General features: G+C 34.0%; 1 protein-coding gene across 3 annotated transcripts in view; it reads left to right on the top strand.

Moving 5' to 3' along the window:
- Positions 1–1,553: 1,553 nt before the first annotated feature.
- LOC111418519 (protein Fe65 homolog) overlaps positions 1,554–22,575 on the top strand; it is a 112,342-nt gene continuing 91,320 nt past the window's right edge. For 2 of the 3 annotated variants that reach the window (XM_071200662.1, XM_071200660.1), the window contains exon 1: positions 1,554–1,695. The gene's annotated coding sequence lies outside the window, so the exon portion shown is untranslated. Of the gene's footprint in view, positions 1,696–15,285; positions 15,543–22,575 lie in introns of those variants that run through there. The other variant, XM_071200661.1, reaches the window with a different exon arrangement.

The following is a 22,575-nucleotide window of genomic DNA, read 5'->3' as shown; positions in this document are numbered from 1 at the left end:
AATCATCAGTGATTCATACTTTAATATTTTATTCCTCCATTTTACCAAAAAAAGCGTAGAGTGCGTCAATTTAACAATAATTACATTATAATACAATACAAATTGAATTCAAACATTAAATTGGAAAAACATGTCAATGGTATACATCGGATTTTCCTCGGAGGATCTTTATACCCTCCGAAATGTGATGAAATGTAGATCTTGATACTCTGGTACAGAGCCGTCTTCTGAATCTTAGTAAGATGCGTTTTTTGTGGCAGCACATAGCAGATCACCTTCCTGGGTGTGTCTCAAGGATTTGATAATTCTTTTTTTTTTTTTGAAAAAATTCAAAGTAATTCTTCCTAAGCAATACGGCACATTCCAGAATATAAATTCCATACAAGGTTGGTCTTTTATAGTCTTTAAAGTAACTTCTACAGCTATCAGTATTTTTTTAGACCGAAGATTGCTCTATACACCTCTTCTGTAGTATGAAGATTCTATCTATACCAACACCACTGTCCTAAAAGACAACTCCATATCTTAGCAAGGAATGAACATATGTATAATAGGCATTTAATGCTGCCTCAATGCCAGTTGGTCTAGAAAAAATCCGAATGGCATATGAGAAATGACTGATCTTGCCAGCAAGGAAATCAATATGATTGGTCCAAGACAGTCCAGGTTCCATTTTCCAACCCAGAAACGAAATCTCTTAAACACTGGCCTTGATCTGGCCAGAGCATAAGTGATAATTAACAATTTTCGTTTTTTTTTGTACTTAATTTTATGTTGTGCGCTTCAAACCAATCCGCAAGTTTATTCAGATCCATAGTAAGTGATTTCTGGATTTCATAATCAGTGCTACACCTCGCCACGGTCGTTGTATCATATGCAAACATTATCGTAATGTTGTTCCTTACACGTGGTAAGTCATTCATATACAGGAGGAACAATAGAGGAGCCAATATGGAACTCTGAGGTACTCCCAGCTTGACTTCCTTCCAAGCTGATCTTATTTCTGTACCCTGTTCATTGTGGGCAACTACACATTGTAACCTCCCTGATAGATAGGATTTCATCCATGACAAGCTAACACTTCTAAAGTCAAGTCTCTCCAACTTGGTCAAAAGGATTGAATCATGTACACTATCAAAGGCTTTTGTAAGATCTATGAACAATGCTGTTGTGGCCTGTTTTCCATTTAATCCCAAGACAATATTTTCCAACAGTTGAAACCATGCAAGTTCGGTGGAAGGAGAATATTTTGACCACTTATTTTAACGTTTAACAATAACAAAATACTAAACAAACGATGTGAAATTTGTTCTTGTTTTAATAAAAATTGTTACTGATTAATAACAATTTTTGAACTTTTTAAGGAAGCATTTCAGGTCACATGTTTATAAGAACTTTTTGTACAGTTTTGTTCCATATATCACGTTGGTGAAGTTTGGACAAGCAATTCAGATACATTCTGTATAATCTTAGATTTTTATTAAAAAAAAATCTAGAAATTAATCATTTCATTTTTAGGTTGGCATTATTGATTATTTAGTTCTAGTAACTTTAGTCCCTTCAAGTTTGCGTCATCTGTCAAAGTGGGTCAAACACTTCGCTTTACTACAAAATTTAAATCATCGTCTATAAAAGCTATAAAAATCGGTGTTTTTCCAGCGAAAATCGTCGGATCGCCTTTTTTAAATGAAAACGGTAAGTTTAATTAACGTAATTAGTATTGATTCGTTTCATTCGGTTAAAGTGCAATGAACTTAACCAAACTAGACGGTGGTTTTATTGATTATCAACCCACTTACAATCGATTTTTAACACTAATTTTAATTGCTATTTTACAAATACATTTAATTTCTTAATAAATAACCAAGAAGTATTGATTTTTTTATGTGATGTTCCGTTAATTTCAAATTAAATCTTTTAAAGGGTTATAAAATATAATTTTTATACGCTTCGTTAAAAAAAGGGTTAAAAAAGGAACGTTTAAAGTATACAGTTTTCCCCCAAATAATTTTGTTTTAAAACAATTAAGAACTTTTTGGTTCATATTTTTACCTTTTTCACCCTTAACTTTACAAAAAAAAATTAACACTGCAATTTGCATCCATAAAAACCTCCATTAATCAATCTTGAAACCCGGAATAAAGCTGTATGCAATGGTCTAAAGACTTACGATCGCTTTTGACATTGATGAATCGTTTTCCAATACCTGCCGCCAAAGCAACAAAAACTAGAACGAAGAAAATTTCTAAATAATCAATTTCATATTTTATTCATTTCAAATTTCGTGTTGCTTGAAATAATTCATTCAAAATGATGTTTTAATTATAGCATTTTGGGAGTAATAAAGTAAATACTACGAAAACGGTTTGCGTTTCAGGCGGTTGTAAATATTTGACGTCCTGTCGTGCTTTAAACGTGTTTCAACCGGGTGCAATTATTATTAAAGCACAGAGCAATTTGCTCCTGGAAACGGGTCGAGATATGTGCAAACCACTCTCTGACCACCAAATAACACAGAGTGAGTAGAAACTGGGACCCTTTCCCGACAATTTGGAGCGGAATGAATTTATTACCCTCTATGTTCAGTAACAAATGGCCTTTGTCTCTGGAAATTCTAGAAAATCAGTAAAAAATGTAAAACAAAAATCAAATTATTTTCTAATAAGACTAAAAAAATTAAGAATCCAATCGAATTATTCCGAAGATAAATTTTTTTTGAATAACAATAAAGTAATAATAAGAATTCGTTTTTGGAGTTGGCAAACGAGATTGGTAGAAGTGGATGTCTGTAGATGTGCTGACGACAGCCTTAGGGAAATAAAATTCTAGTCAACGCGGTTATTTTCGTTCTGAAGGATTGGAGAGTCCTCGAACCGGGAAAGGTGTGGATCTTCGTGAGGGGGCGCCTTCGGCTGGGGGGCGATAACGCAGCGAGCCCGTCTCATGAAACTTTAAAATTTCATTTTGTACCTCTGGAATGAAACGACTCCGGCAACGATTTACCCAACGACGAATTAAACTTCTTTCTTGTAACATCGCCTTATTTTATTTATTATATTATTTTTATTTTCATTTTTGATCTCATAATGCATCAATCATTTATGGTAGTGTTGATGACAAAAGTTATGTTTTCGTGTGGAAAAACAAAAAAAAACTTAAATGAAATAGAAGGCCAATAACTAAACATTATTGATAAAGAAAAAAACAAAATCATTCCCCGCCAAAACACTTGGAAAGGTTTACCCATTGCTATCGCCTGCCGAGCCAGCAAGTGCTCCTTAAGTTTAAGCTTGAAACGCTGCTCACTCCAAAGCTTAATATCATGTCGGATTGAGTTATAAACACCAGACACAGCATAAAAGTAGGATCTTTTAAAATTTTCTACTTTGGCGATGTTTAGGTATTGTTAAAGTATGCCTGTGTCTAATGTTAAAGCTGTGGACACCGGTTCTAAACGTAATTTTATTATAAAGGTAAGGAGGAGATTTATGCAAAATAATTCTATGAAATAAAGATGCAGAATGTAATACTCTACGTCGCGACTCTCGTATTTTCTAATGCCAAATATGCAACGAAGACTCGCATTTTGAAACCCGCTGACATCAATGCATGAGTTATAAACAGCATTGCCAAAATTGAAAATAGAGAGCACTGCTAGTAGTAAGTCAGCATATGTCGATTGTTATAGAGTAGCTTCAGAGCGGAGTATGCCGAGGTAATAAGCCTACTAATATATTTCTTGAATCTCAAAGGAGAGTCCATAATAACACCGAGATTGCGAGTTTCAAAGGAAGTTGGTGGACTGGCGCCTTACAGTACTAAATGAAAGTTGTTTGAGAAAGGTCAAAGTCATCTATCACTCTGCCACCGCTGGGCCCAAAAATAACCACTCAGGATTTGGAAAGGTTAACCGTTAGACGGAGCCTAGAAGCATATACTGCTAAATTGTCCAAGTCAGTATTTATCCTATCCACTGCTATATTCACTTCATCAGATTTAAAGCTATATGCGTCAGCATACATATGATAATAACAATATTTTAAGCAGGAGCAAAGCTGAAACGTATAAAAGGCCCGAGGACAGAACCCTGAGATACACCCGACACAACACCTAAAAAATCTGAGTATGAACCATTATGTCACGCACTGAAATCGATTACAAAGGTAACATTTGAGCAAAGAGATGGCTGACTTAGATAACCCTATATAATGTAATATCGAAAATAAAGCTTCGTGATTTAACGTGTCAAATGCTTTTGAAAAGTCCAATAAGACAAGTGCAGTAAGACATTCAGAAGTGCAGTGGTGCAACTGAAGCCAGGGCGGAACCCAGACTGTTAAGGTGGAAGGATGTTATTTTCGGTGATTTTCGGTTTTCTAAGATTTTTGATAGAATGGGTAAGATATTGAACCATGTAATATCTGGATGCTTGTCCTGCGAAAAACAAAGTTAACCCATTTTCAGGAAAAACTAAAAATGATAAACAATTTTTTATGTTAAAATATTTAGGCTAATAAAAAAAATAATCGACCTGTTTTGGCTCATGGCGATATCTCCAACCGTTTTGAAATTATACAGGGGGTGTTACTTATCACGCGTACTATATAATAATTCCATTTTTAATAAGTCCCATATAAATTGTTTCTATTTACAAGAATAAAGATTATGTAGTATACTACTTTATTCATGAACAACAAACATACATCATAAACAGCCGTTTTAAATTTTTTGAACCCGTTATAAAATCATTGACTGATGATTTATTAATATAATTATTAAATTACAACATAGCTTTTTATCCTCAAAATAGATTCTGCTTGTTTTTATTACTTGTTTATATTTAAATTCTTGTAATTCATGACTCTGCTATTATATCGTAAAGAAATGCTGTCTTAAGGTAATTATTACCTTCATATACATATTGATTTTATAATATTCAAGAAGCTTAATAAATTGAAAAGTGCAATATGAGAACAAAAGCGGGCGAAGTACTGATGCTTGAGGAACTTAACTTTGTCACTTAACCCGGATTTTCAAATTTGAAAATATTTTTATTGTTAATTATTATTCATGGGAAGATTTTCAAGAACTCCAAAATCAAATTTCAACTGGTTTGCTTCATAAGTGCAGAATGCATTAATCAGTTGTGGGATATGCTATCAGTAGGCCTTAAAGATAAAAAATACTAATCTACTCTACTTAACTTAGTGTCCGACCGAAATCGATATTTACTGTCTAAACTGAAACTGAAATTCGGCTTTTGAAAAAGTAAAACTGAAACGTTTTTTAAGGGTAAATAAAATAAAATCCAAGGATTTTAATAATACTGTATTCATCACAAAGTAAAAAAACATGACTACTCTTACTAATGCACTTTTTTGTTCAACCAATCGTTGCAACATTAGGTACATGCTATTCCACAGGATTTCTATGTCTTGTAGTAAAGAGTGAATCCGCATTGATTTTGACAATCTGTCAGTTTTGTGGTCGCTTGTTCACCCCTTCGAAAGTGAGTGATTTCTCTGCACCTTTTTATCGCTGTTTTATACGCGTTGCACAACCCATATTTCCTGCATTGCACGAATATAAAAATTTTTTTCGCCGGTGTGGTCTTCTTCCAGTGTAGTAGCTTCCAATATAGCTTTCAATCTTTGTGATCCTATTATGAAATGACTTGTCAAACTCAGTGTGTAGTGACCACGGCTTTGATGGATTTGTCCATACATTGGTCGTGCAACATAATCATTCGCATTGGTCGATTAAGTCCATTACTTTTGCCTTCACTTTGTCATATGTTTTGGGGCATTAGTGACGTCTGGAAATATTTTTCAGATTTAAAACTGTATTTATAATTGGCGTTTGGAGGTGCTAAATTAAAACGTCTTAAAACGCAGTACTTTCCACTGTAGAGTATGTCGACAATTATAAAGTCCATTGGCCTTTTCGATTCTCTGAGCAATTACATGATTACCTGTCCATTGCGGTTCTTTCGTCATTCTTTTTGTTATTTCTGTCGAGCTACATTGTATGAGATTCGATTGTTATTATCAATGTTTGTCACATTTTTCTTTTTTAACTTACTTTCATTTTTCTTCTCACCCATCTATGATTGTTTGAAAACTTGTTGATTCTTTTAATTGTGAAATTTGAACAATAGTTGCTTCAATTCATGTATAGTTTGTTTTTTTGGCTCGTTACTACCCAAAGAATAAAGTTTTTTGCAAAGGTTTACATATGGCTTTTGACAAATCAGCAGTCGTAGAAATCGCAATTCGTTTTTCATCATTCTCTCTTTACATATCGTTTGTATACGCTTCACAGGGTAAATGCACGTATACAAACAACTCGTTTCATCTTGTTCCAAGCAAGATGAAACATCTTGCTTTACCTTGCTTGGAACAAGATGAAACAAGTTTGCATTAACTTTTAAACTTCTTTCAAAGTTACCATCATGTTTTTCAAAGAGGGCCATTGATTTGTAAAGGTGCCCAAACGCTTGTAGAAGTATTTTCGTTGTCAAACCTTCAGATTGTTCAATATTATTACCTTCACTGTTGACTTCTTCGGGTGTTTCAAGGTTAACAGATCTTCGTTGGTCAGAGATCTATCATACGAAGAAAGGAGTTTATTTACATCTTTTGATTTTACTTCCAATCTAGCAATCTTTGCCTTCTTTATTATCTACTGTCGCTATACATTGTCAAAAAAGTTTGTTTTAAATAATTTAATTTAAATACACTAATCCATAGGTTGACGTATAGAAGTGATATTTGCTGGTAAAAATTCCACGCGAATGTCAGGCTGCAGTTCATTTAATGTTTGAGGGTGGCCAGGAGCGTTGTCTATCAATAGTAAAATCTTATTCTTCTTGCAGTACTTTTGCTCAAATACAAAACAGTTTTTGAACCAGTCTTGAAAAATAACTGCAGTTACCCATGCTTTCTTGTAAGATCTTCAGTGAACAGGAAGGCTAGACTTATCATAGTTTTTTAGGGCTCTAGACGTCGATGAACTTCAATATGAAATAAGGCAGTATTTTAAAAGTTTGGATCGCATCTTTTACGAAGAAGATATACAAAAATTTGTGTCACGCTGAGATAAGTGCCTAACATTGCCGGCGATTATATTGAAGGTATTCCCCTAACCGCCACCTGGGGATCACCCTAACTTACTACATTTAAAATGGCAACCTGACTGTTGCTGGTGATGCTAGAATGATTTTATATTAACAGAAGATATTCGCTTCTACTTTAGACCAGTAGAAACACATTGGCATGATGAGATAATTAAAATGTGCTGCACTACAGTTTTATTTTGATATTAGTATTTGCTGCAAAGTGCTGACTTTTTGAAAATGTTTTTCACGTTAATGGAGGGAAGTTGTTTTAGTAGAGTATATCGTAGAAAACAGATCGATTTGCTGAAGAAAATGGAAAATTATTAAGGAATTTTCTTTGCGTATGTGGTATTGAAAACGACAGGTGAATTAATGGCATAACATTAAATCGATTTGGAACCATATTCACCTCAAAATACGCCAATCATTGGAGAACATTGATTTTCCGGAAAAATAAAAAATAGTTGAGGAAATTTTCTTTTGATGCTTCCAGTTTAGCCTTCAGCTCAATTGAAAATCGGGGTAGATTCCAGATGGACGTAGATTCCAAGATGACGAAATCTAATAGTATATAACAAAAGTCTGCATCTGACATAAGTTGGGAGAGAGGAGTCCAACTGCTAATAATCTTTCTGCCAAACTGCGCTACATATAAACGCCAAGTTCAGTACAATTTTTAGAACAAAATCATGGTACCTCGAGGAGATCTGCTGATCATCGGTGATCAGTGATTTTTACATGCAAGCGAACCTCTTAGTTTGGTATAGATTATGCCTCAATTAACTTAATTAATCAACCCAATCAAATTAATCGCAAAATATAAATAAATATTCACAAAAGGCAAAACTTTGTGCGGGAAGCTAAAGATAACTAGCGAAAGTAAGGCAAATATACATAACGTATCGTATCATTATCAGTTTTATAACGTATTTAAAGTGCGTATTACTTAAAACTAAAAGTACGCGCCAAATTTGAATACACTTAAATATCATTTAAAATAATTTAGTGAATTATTACAACGAATTTGAGACCTTTATTTGCCAATAAATGGAAGCCGGTTGCGGTACTAAATTTAACGGAGACATTCATTTTAACGGTTTAATTGTGAACGTAAAATCAATAATCTAAAGTTAATTCAAATGTTTTACGCCGATTTGAAAGTCATTTTTTAAAACATTTTGATCTCAGATTAATCGATTACGACTAATCCGTTGATTCAAAAAGCGCGTTATCTCCTTTATATTTTTCAAATTCAATCCAATTTTTGAGGTATTTTGCCTAACACGATTTTTTTTTCTCATTGCTATATATACCTTTACTCGTTTATATGCAACAAATGGGTGAATATTGGAAGTTGGATTTGTTGTGTGGGAAGTTCGTCGAAAGCCCATCCTTCCCAATTTCCGTACATTTTCAAGCATTCTAATCGGACTGACGATCGTGAAATGAATGGTCGATATTGATGTTCTCAATCAACATTCATTCGGGATTTTCATTGTTAGTCGGCCTATTTCTTATCAGTCCTATGAACTTGTGTAACTCGATTTTAAATCAGCAAACTATTCGTATCCTATTTTTTTACTGGTTTAATAACTTGAAACTATATTATAAATGTAAATGTAGAAAAATAATTTTAATAATAAAAAGGATACTTATTATGCTAACAGTATATTGTTTGAAAATGGCCAGGAGAAGTCTATAATATTACTACTTAGAGTTTTGTTTAAAACATTTTAGAAACATTCTTATCGGTAAGCTATTAAAAGAACTGTTGGGATTATCCTAAGGCTCATAATAAAATTTTTTGCACGAATTGTGAATATAATATTCAACCCCCAAGTTAACCTCTTCTCTTTTTCTTTTCTTTTAACTTAGGGCTTTCTGTATATACTAATATGTGCGTCATTATGGTCTATCTTGCGATGTTGACCTTAGGAGGTCAACACATCCAGTACTCCGATGGTCTTCGCGGGTGCCACAGCACAAAATGTGTCAAGCAAATCCAATGAATAGCGTTCAAAAAGGTTTTATCCCGAAATGTTACACCGCTCAAATTGCGAATTATCAAGATATGTTTTGGAAAAAATTAAAAATTAATACATTTGAAAACGACTCACCGAATGAATGTTGTTTTCCTTGGATTTTACTTCGAAGCTCAGCTGAAAAGAAATGATAAATTAATTTATTGTGACAAAAAAATGAAGTAATACTATACCTTTTAACATCCATGAAATAGCAATCCGATGATCCCAACATCACTAATGTCACTAACACACATCACATAACACTTAGCACAAATATAACATGTATTTATCACTTAATAGGTTTTAATTTTCACAACTACTTTATCACCCTTAGATGCCCGAATATCAACTAAAATGCGTTATTAGCGAATCAACTTCCACGCATCCCCTCTTTACTTTATTGTGTGGCGAAGAAATAGTGGAGATGAAAAAACAAAAAACGTACGAACGAGCGGCGAAGCGGTTTTAAATCGTTTTTTGCTTTTAAAACTCAACCTCTGAACAAAAAAATTACTCGTTTACTCGAAACATTCGAACTCAAACTTACGTAATTGTATTAAAATAAAACGCACTAATTTAATTTTAATGTGCAAAACATCCCGCAAAATAGGTTACTCTCACCATTAATTAGTCTCTGTAACAACTTCTTTTGACTTTTTGGCCCGTCTAACGATGTTGACCCGCTTCTGTTTCTCCGGTGTATGTCATGATGGGTCTTATCCATGTTTTGTATAGTCTGACCTTACTTTTGATGCTCATATGTTTGTTTCTCGATATTATGTTACGTAGGTACTCCGATAAAATTGCTAGCAATCTTTTTGCTAGATGAAACTCTAGTGATCTCTGATAGTATTCTTCTTTTTGCAGGAGCTTGTATTTTTAGTCTTTGTTGGCGTAGTCTTTTTTCTCAAGTATAGACTTCTGCCCTGAATCCGTTAATATAACTGAATGTTGTTTTCTTCTTACTTCTAAAGAAATACCCCTTGGTTCTGGAATAGCGGACAACTCTTTAAACACGATCACAGATGTTTTATTTGTCGCTATTTCTTGATTTGCACAATCTGCAGGCACAATCATGCTTGCTCTACGTGAAGTTGACGTCTGTCAGCAATCAAGGGCTGCAGATTGTCAACTAATGGTCCTTCATCTTCAGCATCCAATGGAAAATTTTCATCAGAAATAACATTAACATGGATTTATTGGATAAATACTCGTTGTCGAAAATCCCGATACACTTTTCGAAATTGTTGCTATCTTTGAATATGCCTTATTAAATAATTCTGCATTCTTATAAACTGTGGTAGGTTCGCCAGGTCTATTTTTCATTTGAAGATCGCACTCCACATTGTAAGCACGTTTAAGGGGCCCATAAACACAACATCTAATGGCTGTAGCCGATGGGATGTATGTCGCGGTATAGATACCATGAATATATTATTTTGTCTACAATATTCGTATACCTCTTCATTTATATTGCTACCATGGTTATCTAGTACGAGAAGGGGTTCCCATTTCATTAAAATGTTTGAACCGTTTTGTAAAAAGTTCTTCATTAGTCCAACCGTTTTGAGAGCAAGCATAAATCGATCCTGGAGGTCCATTTCCTTCAAGAAGAGGAGTTATACGTTGAGCAGCATAAATAAACATAGGTGGCGCAAATCCATCAGCAGCATTCATACAGCAGATAACAGACGTTGTTTTCCCTTTTTCTACAGATGTCGTTAAACCGATTTTCTTTTGCCCTTTTGGTGCTAATATCATACCTGTTTCTTGGACGGTTGTAAATCCCGTCTCGTCCATGTTGTAAATTGTATGCAGAACGAAATTATATTGTTCCATAAACTTTTAAATCCTTTTAAACGATTAAGGCTCGTTTCTTCAGGTTTCTTGCAAGGCGATTTTCTTTGTTGAATCTGTGTGGGGTCGGTAACTGCTCAGCATATTCAAAAACCAGTTTTCGTAAGTCCATTGGTGTCAGACCGTAATACAATTTTGCTAGTGTTTTAGTATGCCTAGCAATTTCGGTTTCTTTGTGTATAGAAAAAGCGGACTTTTTTCCCATGCTGGGACCACCTTGTCCAAGTATTTTAAATCGTTGCTGAAAGGTGCTAAAAGGAATTCCATATCTCTTGGCTGCTTGTCTTTGACTACACTGTTATTGACAGCCTCAATTGGATGGGTCATATCCTCTCCGGTCCATTGTGCCTTGTCAGTTATTCTTTTAAGATTTCTCGGCATCTAACATTGTAATAAAGAGAATAAAATAAATAATAATCTCTTTTGGTACTGTAGCGTAACAAAATAACGCAAAATGACAAATCCAAAAATTTTATGTGTACACCAACTTAATACTTAGTGACTTAGTAGGATATCACTTGTTGTCGACGACGGCCTCGCATCGACGGGGCAGGAATCGAGTCAACGCCGTGTGAACCAGTTGATGTTGTCCAGTTGGAACATCCAACCCGCATGTTTTTGCATGTATGTACAGGAAAGCAGAGCATTCTCTAGAATTCCATTATTCCCGGAATGCGGATGAGAGGAGCCGTGCCGATGGCCCTGAAACACCCCCACACCATGACGCTTCCTACGCCATGCTTCATGGTGGGCAATTGGTACTTGGGATGGAAGCGGGTGCCAGAGGGATATGCCATCAGTTCCAAACAGCAGAAACTTGCTCTCGTTGCTCCAGATGACCTGCTCCCACTGCTGTCGGAACAACTAGTTGAACCTTGACCTCAGTTGAGTTAAGGCTTCGTCCACTCCACGTGTGCTTTCCTATTTTTGGCCGACACGAATGGTTTCTTCATTGGTCGTCGCCCAACAATTCAGCAGCATTTAGCCTTCTCTTGATCGTCACCAGATCGCTTGCACTCTCCCTGCGTGTCACAATTCACGTCTAATGTCCATTGCGCTGAGCCTGGGATTGCTCCTGCTCAGCCGTACGGCATTTCTCTCTTCGAGGCGAGTAGTAACTCTTGGTGTTCCTGGACATTTCTTCGTCGCAAAGCCTCCCTGAGTTCGCCAGTTCTTAAAAACTGTGGATAGCAGTTCAATAGTGTTGCCAACTCTACTAACTTTTCGGTAGATCTACCAACTTTTAGTGTCTTTCTCAAATTTACTACCTTGTAAGAAATATCTACCAACTTTTTAAGATCTTAAAAAAAAAAAGAGAATAGAAAAATTTTAATACCTTGTTTTTTTTACCAGTTGCTGTGTTTTTACCCTTTTATGATAAGCGAATCTAGTAGATAATAAAGAAAGTTACAGGTTTCTGCCGTCTCTACCGACTTAACCTAACAAAAGCTGTCATTTTGTCATTTATTAAGAAACACAACTCTTCCTTTTACAATTGAGAAAAATATTAGAGTTGAAAACTTCTGGCATGATATTTCTCTAATGAAAAAAGGCGATACTGTATCCTTTAAAAGCCAATTTGTGAGGAAATTACTTGCACTTCCACACAGCAGTGCGAATGTGGAAAGACTGTTTACTGTAGTTTACTGTCGTTAATTTATTAAAAACTTGCAATAGAAACAAATTGTCCACTGATACATTGCAAGGACTGCTACATACAAAACGATTTATCAACTTACAAGAACAGCCTACTGAAGACCACTATAAATTATTCAATCAAAGCATGGATTCTTTTAAAGAATTTACATTTACTTTACTTTTTTCTTATTTTATCCTGCAAAACTGCAAGATTCTCGAGTAGGCAAGGTTGTTAAGTATTGGTTATAAGTTTATTCCACTTTTTCTAATTATCATAGAAACTCTCCTCAAATTGCTGAAGTAATTAATGTTACAAAATTAATTCTTGTAAACTAACCAACTTAGGCCCACTTTTACCACCTCTTGATAAATTTAACCGATAGATAATTACCATGGTTACAGCGGTTTTAAGCGCTCTCATTGGCTAAGAGCGCCAATTTATCTATCGGTTAAATTTATCAAGAGGTGGTAAAAGTGGGCCTTAAATTAATATATAAATTCCCTATTTTAAAATGGATAATTAAATAAAACTAATTATTTTTACATAAAATGAAATAAAACTTAGATATATTTATAGTATATTTTCAGTATAATATCTAATATTAGAAACAGTAAAAATTATGCAACTTATATTGCTCTGCTCTAGTAACATCTAAAAGTAGTGAAACTACTACTTTCCATAGTGTGATTAATTGGAAACTACCAACTTTTAGAATCGTATCTACCTCCTAGACGTATTTTGAGTTGGCAATGCTGCTGGGTGATCGAAAACTGCGTCTGTGTCATCTTCTGACGACGGCCTTTTACGATCGCCGTCTGCATCGCATCAGTCAAATCACGAGTGTTCTCTCATCTTCCCATATGAGTAAATACAGAAAAATAAATTTGAAAATATTTCAAAATGTGGAAAAATTAAAGTATCGTTTCATATGTCCGAAAGTCGACCTCAAATTTTGTTATTCTTGCGGCCATAAAGCAGTTTTCTAATAAAGCTGAGAAATATTGTAACCACAAAAAAGTTATGCCAAATTTATCAAACTATGATACATTTTTGAGTGGTATTGTACATAGACCTCCGAATTCCAATCGTAAAAAGAAGAATTTAAAAGGTTGGTTGAAAAGCATGATGCTAAACTTCATTTCTACGACAACGCTAAGGATCTTCAACAGCTGGACAACCAACATCACGTCCGAAGACTGAAGAGAAGAGAACCATGTCATCTTGTATAGCGTTTTGCGTACAAAAAACAGAGTACACTGCGTGAGAAGAAAACTAGAAGACATCAATGGATAGACTCTCAATAAGCATATAGCTTTAAGAATTAATATAAAAATTAATAGTTGGTCTATAAGACAAGTTTTAAACGCTATTTCACACAATATCCCGAATTACTATTGAATAATTATTTTAACCTGTTTTAAGAAAGAAAAAAAAAAGAGTGAAGCTAAACTTCGTTTCCACGACAATGCTGAGGATCTTCAACAGCTGGACAACCAACACCACGTTCGAAGACTGAAGAGAAGAGAACCATGTTGTCTTGTATAGTGTGTTGCGTATAAAAGTAGAGCATTCTGCGTGAGAACAAAACTAGAAGACATCAATGGATAGACTATCAATAAGCATATAGCTTTAAGAATTAAGATAAAAATTAATAATTGGTCTATAAGACTAATTTTAAGAGCTATTTCACAATTATCCCGGTTTACTCTATTGAATAATTATTTTGAACTGTTTTAAGAAAAAAAGCATGATGCTAAACTTCATTTCCACGACAACGCTAAGGATCTTCAACAGTTGGACAACCAACACCTCGTCCGAAGACTGAAGAGAAGAGAATCATGTCATCTTGTATAGTGTGTTGCGTATAAAAGTAAAGCATACTGCGTGAGAAGAAAACTAGAAGACATCAATGGATAGACTCTCAATAAGCATATAGCTTTAAGAATTAAGATAAAAATTAATAGTTGGTCTATAAGACAAATTTTAAGCGCTATTTCACACAATATCCCGAATTACTATTGAATAATATTTATAACCTAAATATTATAAATAAAATTTTTAGCTTCTTTATTTTTTCTTTTAACAACATTTAGTACTTACACTCACGCAATAGGGGGATAGAGATCTTCGAAAAGACGAGGAGACAACATGAAATTCGTTACAATTTAATAACGCGCCTTTCGCGAATTGTTTCCGTAAATTCCATCCGTAGCCAGGTTCCGTATTTAATAATAAACGCTGTCAACGCGAAACTGTGGGGAATGTGTGATCGGAATGTGCACAAAATTTAAACATGACGTTCTTTTCAACACTCGACCAAAAAAATTTTTTCTCCACTTTTTATCATTCCGGACGTCATTTAAGTGTCATATTAATCGTGAATTTCGAAATATTCGTTGAATGATTGTATCTCCGAAATACTTTTTCCTAAAAAAGTTTCGCATTTATTTAACATCTAACTTTCAAAATTATAATTTTTTTGAGGTGAAAGATAAAAGGGCTTTTCGATTTTGTTGTATTTCCCTTTTTTTGCGTAGTAGGGTAACGTTTTCGTGTTACGCGGGTTTCTTTTTTGACGTACTCCTTTCGGGTTGCGCTCCGGAGCCGACCCGAAAAATCAATAGAACAGCTCGCTCACGGGGAGGGCGCGGGGTTAGAACCGAACGGACCCGCACCGAGGTCGTCACATTTTCCTTCTGCTCCTCCCGTAACGACGGTCCTTTTACAAAAAACCGATTTCCATTTCGCGACGAAGAAAACCCTTTTATAAAAAAAATAAATCGCGTCGCGAAGTCGATGAATAACCCAAATCTTTACGCGAATTACATTTTAAAAAATCGATTATAATCAAAGAACTCTTCTTGATTCTCGTTGAAAATTAAGTGTTTTTTGCTTCGTTAAAACGGTAAGTAAAAGAATTTTAAAATCATTTTACTTCATAAACAATCGAGGTATTCATTGGTTACTTATTGAGTTTGAATCGATTTTTATTCCAATTGGTTAAATTGAAATGTTATGTCATCTCATTGAGTACAACTTGACCCAATTGTGTTTCAATTTATTCGTAATGACACAAAAGATAATGGCAATTATAACCTAATTATTGGAAATTCACTTATTTGGTAAATTACATAATAAAAAACAATTTCAATTGAAACAATTCAATAAAGGTTTAGTGCAAAATTTTATCTCTCTATTTTGAGATTAACGCCGCCATAAACTAGACCATAAACGTAACGAACCGTTGGGATCGTAATTTCGCGTTTAAGTATGTTAAAGTCGATCAATTTGAAGGAGAAATACGTATAAACTATTTAATTTCATTTATATTAATTAATTAATATCGAGATAAAATCAAATTATGACCAAAATCTTTATTTCCATTTAACAAGCGTGAGTAAACCCAATAAATTTCATTCACCATCATTGTTCCGATCTTTAATAAAGTCCCGGTACCGTATTATGTAAATTATGAAAGAAATTATGTGATAATTTTATCAAGGGAATCGGTTTGAGGCAGATTTTAAGCTCCATTGTTCGTTTTTAATTTTAACTCCTGAAAGGGCACAAAAAAGTCATATAAAAAGTTTTCATATGTGGGTTTTTCAAACACAAAAAATCTAGTTTTTATTTTTTTTGTTTTTATAATTCCACATGGTTTCGTTATTTTGTCGGCTTATAAACTCCCACGCGAGGAGTTTATAAGCGGATATCGGTTTTTGTGCTCAGCCGGTTCGAAAATTGCATCAAAATGGTGCAGGGCGTGGGTATTTCACGGTTTAAGTGACAGGAAAAGGCAGCATTTATAATTTGTTATGAGGTTTTATGTATTGAGTTCAAAACAGGATTATAATCAAATTGGTTGTATTTCTTGTTAATCTTCTTATTCTGAAAACATTTGAATTTTTCAACATATAAAGCTCTCCAACAGTTTATTTGTTCTTATTTTGAAAAAAGCAAAATCACAAACTGTAAAATTTGTACATTTAGTACATTTTGAAACAAAAACAAATTTCTGCAACAATAATGAGTTAAAGAATTAATATCAAAATACGCACTTTGATATATATTATTTTGTATTTAATTATACCGCCTTTCTTGGCGTTCATTTGTAAAGTATTGTGAGTAGAATCTAGGTCACAAATCGTAAATAACTACTATAAAGTGTGTGTGACATTGATATAAATAAAACTATGTATTGGAATAGAGTGAAATACAGGTAAATAACTGTCCTTGTGGATATAGGTTATAATCCCCTAAGGAGACGATACGGGCGCATAACCTTACGCTGTCGCGCGCAGGTCAGAATACAGAGATGTACAGATACGAGATACCCACCAAGGAGAGTGATTTTGATACTAAAAGAAAGAGGCGCAGAAAGAAGTTGTTAAAAAATAGTAAAAAGTCTGAACTAAGAGAGAAATGAAGAGGTGGAATATTAAGGGAAAATAAGAAATAATGGGAGAAAGGAAAAATATGGATGTACAAGATATGATAAGAGAGATAAAAGAACCAAAACAGCAAAATAGGGGTAATGAATGGATGAATCATGAAGAAATAACCTAATTATGTAAGATTAATAAAAATGTAAGAGCAAGACAAGGATGATAGCATAAGGAGTTTTCCATTTCATGAATCCAGTTTGCGGAAATATACATAAATTTGAGAATTAAGAATTGTGAAGAAGAGAAAAGTGAAAATATTCCATAAAACTAAGCAGGCAAATGACTCATAAATAATGAAAAAGGACTGGAGGGAGGAGAATATAGTGTACAGGTGTGCCAAATTAGACACTTTTAAAAGGAAACTCCTCTTTCTATAAGAGATAGAGGAAAAATGATATCAATGTCTGAGGCTCGATTTTTATAAGAAACTTAATGGCGAAAACCGCATATCGATATCTCTTACGGTTTCAGACATACAGGTTGTAAGTGTTAGCGCTTAACGTTAGAGTATTACTTAGTTGTCATCAACTTTCAAAATAATGTCATATAAAAATTATGAAAAATGGGACATGATAGTGTGTTTTATACACTCTGATCATGAATGATATCCAGAGAGGCAACCTTTTAATGATATTTTTAGAAGATTGTAATATAATCTACAAATTAGCGGCCAATTCAAAAAGAAAAGATTAAAAATGTATATACCGAATGAAGACGGGGAATTAGAAGAAGTAGTAGTTTTAGGGGCAATGGAAAATAATCCACAGATATCAACGCCGCAATTAAGTGTAACCATGGTAATTCCAAGAACCAAAGCTAGGTGGATTTTTAAAAAATTCTGATTTAAGCCATACAGAACTAGCAAAGTCCATTACCTCAGACCAGGAAATCTTGAACGCCGCATGAATTTTTGCCAATGGTTCTTGGGAAAATGTGACGAAGAACGCAATTTTTCTTTAAATTGTATTTGGAGAAATGAAGCGTATGTGAGTAGTACTGGTGCACAGCAGAAATAAAATATTTAAATATATTTAGGCAACAAATCGAACCTGTTGTTGACGATATACTTCTAGCGCACCTGCTAAATGTATTTTTTCAACATGATGGTGCACCGCCTCACAATGCTACTATTGTCACCAATTTATTAACCGCAGCTTTTGGTGATTGTTGGTTAGGTAATCAAGATTCTATGCGCTAGGCGGCTTGGTCACCGGACCTAACACCTACGCATTTTTTCCTTTGGGGTAGATTGAAAGATGTTATCTATAAACAGCCAATAAATTCGCAACAGCAATTAGAAGCCGCAGTTGTGAACGCTTTTGCAACACTTAGGCCCATTGAGCTTATAAAAAGATGTCGATAACACAAACCATTTTGGGGACATTTTGAACATTTACTATAGAATTTGTTGCCATATAAATATAGTCTCGTTTTTCTTTTATTTCCAAAGCCTACTTTTTCAAAATCTGCACATATAAGTTTTAAACTTGTATATTTCAAAGAAGACTTGTACGAAATATCAAGTGTGCATATTTTTGGAAAGGAAATTTTATGCTCTCGTCGAATTAGCAAAAATATATAGAATGGTCCATTTAAAAAAATCATTTTTATATCAATAACTGCTAAAATATTGCTTTGAGGGAAAGCTAACTTATTCCATCGAATTCTACCTTAAAGTTACTTTGGAAATGTTTTCACAGACAGAAAGATTTATCAATAAGAAAAAAGTTATGACGACTTTTCGAAAATGCACTTTTTTGAGAAACATCTGTATTTCCGTAAGAGATATCGACGTGCGGTTTTCGCCATTAAGTTTCTTATAAAAATCGAGCCAGTGATATCATTTTTCCTGTATCATTTATAGAAATAGGAGTTTCCCGTTAAAAGTGCTCAATTTGACCCACCCTGTACATGCTAGAAGCTTACAAGAAAAAGAGAAAGAACATTGATAAAATATTTGACTTAATAAAATTATTGCGGGGTGTATAGCATGTATCACAAATTAACGATGGCAACAACTTTTGGTTCACTGAGAAATAATTGCAGAGAGAATTTTGATAATGAAATTGGTACTTAGTACTTTAATTTGGCAAGAACTAATGTCATAACTTTTACAAATAGCGTCAAATATCATTGTATTTTGACATTTATGTTGTAGACAAATTAGAATAGTTGAAAAAGCGATGGAGTGCCACACCTGAAAAAGGCGGAATAGATTTACTTATTTCACCAATTTTGTCTGTTGTTTTAACGCTGCGTAAATTTCGTCATTGTCTTTTCGAATAATTAAACGTTTGGTTAAGCATCTCGTATAAAATAGAGAATTTTGATAATGAAATTAGTACTTAGTACCTTAATTTGGTAAGAATAATGTCATAACTTTTGTAAATAGCTTCAAATATCATTGTATTTTGACATTTATGTTCTAGACAGATTAGAATTAGTTGAAAAAGCAATGGAGCGCCACACACCTGAAAAAGGCTAAATTATTGTTACTTATTTCACCAATTTTGTCTGTTGTTTTAACGCTGCGTGAATTTCGTCATTGTCTTTTTGAATAATTAAACGTTGATGAAACGTTTGGCAAGAGGACGTTCGAGAGAGTCCACAAACTTCTACGAGACAATGATACACACAATTTGACATCAGCGGTCGTTACGTTGAGTTTTGGTAAAACAGCTGAAGATGTTTCCGTAAAAAGTCCAAATCACCAATTGCAGCCTGTTAACCATCAAATCAGCAGGTTAATTTACTCCCATGCTCTGCTTAACATAGTGCAAGAAGACGATGATTTCGTATCCAAAATTATAATGAACGACAAATCCCATTTCCACTTACAGGGTTGTGTATAATCAAATTTTGCGTTTCTGAGATACTCAGAATTCACATGAAATCCCCTCTAAACGACTATTTGGTGCGGCATTGGCAGTGAAAAATTAATTGGCCCTTATTTTTTTCTGCACTACTTTTTTGCCACAAGTTGCAAAATTGGGTCTCGAGCATTGTTAGCACCAACAGCACTGGTCATACAGCTCGGGCAAAGATAATGATTTTTAAACATCTATTTCCGGACACTAGTCTACCTTTTTGACCAGTTGAAGTGGCCGGTCAGATCGCCAAATCCAAACTACAAACTTTATAATTTTAAAGGCAATCATTGAACAAATTGTAATTCACATTATGATATTACTTTTACCGCATCTAATAATAATAACAAAATAAATAACGAAAATAAAAGCAAAAGATGAATTCTGAGCTAATAGAGAACGCAATAACTAAAGAAAATAAATATATATATACTTCGAAGTTATTTCACTATGCTATGTATAAAACGTAATATGAGAATTTGGAGGGGAGATTATAAATAATTCCGTTTGAAAATTGTTAGAGTTTCAAGATAAGACAAAATAACTATAGAACGGTAAATTATATGAAACAATGGGGATCATAATCCTACATACGAGGGCGAATCAAATATTAACCCGACTTTTCTTTTTTATGCTTCCTAGGTGAAGTTAATAACGTGACGTCTTTATATACAGGATGTTCAGAAATTAGCGGATAATATACGCGTAGCGACATTCTTCGTTCGATTCTAAAGCGAAAGTCTTAATTGTAAAATGTTGTACCGTACGTCTTCATGAGGTTCTCAAAGTTCGGATAATTTGTCCATAAATAATCATTAATATTCAATATTTGTTGATAAATAAGCTGTAATTTAGAATAAAAAGAATTTTTAAAACAAATTTTTTTGTTAAAGTTATTGTCTTTAGCTTTAAAGTTCGTTTTTAACATTTTTTCATTATCATATCTTTTTAAATAACACATTTGGCAACATACTAGAACAACATATTAACATTAAGATATTCGATTCAGAGTCTGTTAATAGTATCATGTCTGAGCAAGAGACCAACTCGTTTGTTGAGCAACGCATTATTAATAAATTTTTTCCCGAGAGGGCGTAAAATCTGTCGACATTTTATGTCGACTAACTGCATAGTTCGCTGAAAAACGGTTTCAAGGACCCAAGTCAACGACTGGCACAAAAAATTTTGCCAGTCGCCTCTTGACGGAAGATCAGAAAGCATCCAAACCATCATTTGTAACATCGGTCCTACAATCCCGATCTGTCGCCGTGTGACTACCACATATTTGCGCCACTCAAAGAAGTGGGAGCTCACTTTGATCACTTTGACGAAGAAATAGAAATGTTCGAAAAATGTTTGAATAAAAGAGGACACTGTACTGTATCAATAAATGTTCTGAAACAAAAGTCCGGTTCATATTTGGTTCGTTCTCGTATATTGCATAAAGTCTGACAAGACAACAGAATAACAAAAGGGAGTCTAAAATGATCAAACTGGAACATAACATCGAGTGCCGCATGTAGGAACATGAAAGGGATCTCCAGATCAAGCAGTCAGTAGTCGTAGAGCATTGCCACAAACGGGTACACATCATTGATTTCGATAAGACCAATGTGTTAACAAGAACCGAACATTATTTCCAAAGGATGGCGAGAGAAGTGATAGAGATTAATCAACATAGGAACAACATGAATAGAGACGACGGCTGGAAACTTAGCCGCACATGGAAAATGCTAGTTAACTTAACGAAGCTTTCTCCATTTTCTTCTCTCGCCTATTACAATGCAATTATTAGAATAAGTCATTGGTAAAAACTTCAACCAAGAATTAAAAAACACAAAATTACTTAACTTATTGAAAAGAGTATGCAGCAAAATTTAAAGGTTTTTAGCTTCATTGTGAACATCTCGATATGCCAATATTTGTGGGCAATGTTACAGAAAAGAGTACTTAGGCAAAATATATTGAGGATTATATAGATGATTTATGGAAATAGCCTTAATATATAAAAACTTTAAATCAAGGGAATTCATGACTAAGGAAGGTATGGTGGAAGATTAAATACTATATATGTAAAAGAAATTTTAAATAGATGGAATGAGATTTTTGAAAGAATTCGAAATGAAGATAGATAAAATCAAAACAAAATTTAGACAATATGTAATGCAACAAAGTGATTTACAAATTGAGAATACAAATATTGAGCAAGTACTTGGGTTACACCGTAGTCCCGGAACAGGAAATTTCATTTTCTCGTGTCATGTATATTATCCACTTGAAGCTTTAAATTAGATTTTGTATTAGAATAGCAATATTCTTCTGTATAGTATAGTGTTACTTGGCTTCCAAGGGTTTTTTTAGTTTAACGACTTGTATACCTGATAAGTTCAGATATTAGATTCCAATGAAGTTTTTATTGAATATCTTAGATGGTTGCCACATACGTAGCAAAACTTACGTGGTGAATATTTAAATTCTGGTGCTATAGCACAGACGTACAAACGTAGATATAAAATAAACCACAAGATCTTGCCAGCTCGACGCCTATGTAACAACTATGACATAGATCAAGTTCAAAAAGGCGTTTGTTTCTTCTATTTATAAGTAGGAAAAAATTTTATTTGTT

The sequence above is a fragment of the Onthophagus taurus genome, chromosome 11 (genome assembly GCF_036711975.1).
Source record: "Onthophagus taurus isolate NC chromosome 11, IU_Otau_3.0, whole genome shotgun sequence".
NCBI classification, from domain to species: Eukaryota; Metazoa; Arthropoda; class Insecta; order Coleoptera; family Scarabaeidae; genus Onthophagus; species Onthophagus taurus.
This window is presented reverse-complemented; position numbering and strand designations above follow the sequence as displayed.